Here is a 2,547-nt window from a genome sequence, read left to right as displayed (position 1 = left end):
CCAACTTGAATTAAGCTTTGTCCAATATGGAGTATGTAAAATGCAATGTACCACCACTAGTGTTTAACGTGTCTACATGTCATGGGCCGACTCTTAGAATCTCTAGTAGTACTATTTTTATGTCTCATGACCCATTGTATATTTCGCCACAAATCTTACATGCAAACACCTGAACATATCTTTGCACCGTACTCACCTATTAGCAATTCACATCTTCTAACTTGACCATATCCTCGTGTGAAAATATGACCTTATTGATGCATATTCGATGAAAAGAATTTCTCCTAAACTCGTACGAAGCATTAAGGATCATTTACATACCACCCCCCGCCCCCCAACAATGCAATCTTTGTGCTTTTCACTTTCTACAAGCATTTTAACTCATTCCTAGCTATAAATCCCTTCATCGATGCCTAGCTCAAGTAGGGCCATCCATTAATAAAGAGCTAACAAACCTTCACAACAATGCGAGGACACATAGCTAATGTGCACGAGTTAGCATAAGAGGCCTTTAGAATGCTATCTTCGAAAGCCAATTCAGTTTAGAGGTGTTACCGTGTCTTTAACTTAAGCCTCAGAGCATAAGAATGCTCTATCATTGACCTTTGTGGCCTTCAGGTCCCCAATGAAGGCCTAACGTTGCTCCACAATTTTTCGGCCCCATACAAGTACTTTAGCCCTCCCTAAAGGCACATAATTAGACCCTTATTGGATTGCTCATTTTGTATTCCAATGCTGCCAACAGGCTGACCCTTTGCTAGGATGAAATCACGGGGAGGACTAGCTGGCTCAGTAAATGCGCCTTATAATCGACTTAGTAAGAAAAATTTTAGTGATACCAATAGACGTCGTTTAGTCGAGGAAGTTTAATTTTCACAAGTAATATTTTCGATTTGATCCAAATTGAAGCTAATTCTTCAATCTAAAGTTCACAAAGTTCCACATCCAAACAATAAACAATCGTTCATATATTGCCCTAGAAATATATTGAAATTATGACAATGTCATCACCTAAAGATGTGGCCTTTGATCCCTCTATTTTCTAACCAAATAGATTGCCATTACAGCTAATTTTGAATTCATGTCAAGCCAAGCTCTCCCATTGTCCCCGAGGTCACACGCATTAGTGTCATGCTAAGTTGCAGTTCATGACATTCTCTCCCATTCAATCTTTCAACGTCATCTTTGATATTGAGTACACTAAAGATAGTGTACATTGTCTCCACCTTAGCTCTTTTGCATCTGCACTATCTCACTCTTCTAGGCTTGCAAACTATTTGAACTCTAAACCCTCTTCGAAAAATGTCATCCATCATGGCTAAGTATCGTTGATACCAAGTCCTTCCACAAAACCAAGAACAAATTCATCTTTTGACACTCTCCTCCATTCAAAGATGTTGATGTCCAGTCCATTCAAAGATGTTGATGTCCTTGACAAGACGCCAACATGAAAAATTCCAGTTTGTCCCTTTCTGAAAATTAGGGGCAATCCCATTACGTATAGTTATCCAAACTAATCGAGTTACTTGTGACACCACATATATTGGGTACCAATCTTCATCATATGCCTAAAGCATTGGTTGAACGGGTACATCTTTTCACAATGCCATCTGTCACATATTGATTGAAAATCTACATAAACCTAAAAGTTGGACAAATTTTGTAGCCCAACACACTTTCGCTTGAAAATTTTGAAATTTAAAAAATGCTCCATTGTTGGCTATGTCTTATCCCAGTGGGATTTTCCCAAGAACGACAGTAGACTCGCTCAATTTTCTGCTCACATCATGCCTTGGCTGTGTCCAAAGGCTCGCAATCATTGGTGCATCGTGCCTAAGAACTCAATAGCTCAATTCTCAAATTTTACAATGCCTTTTACTTGTAATGTTCGATAAAGTCTTATGTCATTGGCATTATGGCTAAGATAAGGACTAAAACGCCTTTCTTCTCTACTCAATGCCTCGTCCAACACTAAAACTTTCTCACATCATCGAAGCCCTCTGTCTAAGATAGGGACTTAAAACACACATTCCTTACCTCCAAATGGTGGCTTATCCAATTAAAGTAATAAACCAAATGCTCAATGGTGGAATCCAGATTTGCAAGTCAACTACAAATTCTACAAGCCCAGATAATGTTCATGGCATTTTGCTCATTCCATTCACGACGATACCCTAACTTTTATTAATTTTCGAATCATTTTGTCTCAAAGCTTAAACAATTTGAAAAGGAACGTGTTTGTTCATCTATATTTCGATTTGGTCGTGAAATTATCTTTTTAATGAATTTAATGGCTATATAATTTTTGTGAATTTGTTAATTATGAGTTCCAATTTTATTGGGAACTGTCACGCTGAGAAACGACACACTAGTCGGTATCGAGGCACACACATGAATCCATTTACCAAATGAGGCCCAATAGTGACTCAGCAAGCCCGTGTAACCTTTCTTCTTAAAGTGGAATAAAGTACAGTTGGATTTTTTATTTTTATACATTTCCATCAATACCTTTTTCTTTCATTTTTTCCTTTTCTCTTATATGCTACA

This window comes from Olea europaea, unplaced genomic scaffold, assembly GCF_002742605.1.
Source record: "Olea europaea var. sylvestris unplaced genomic scaffold, O_europaea_v1 scaffold526, whole genome shotgun sequence".
NCBI classification, from domain to species: Eukaryota; Viridiplantae; Streptophyta; class Magnoliopsida; order Lamiales; family Oleaceae; genus Olea; species Olea europaea.
The sequence above is the reverse complement of the archived record's forward strand: the minus strand, read 5'-3'. Positions refer to the sequence as shown.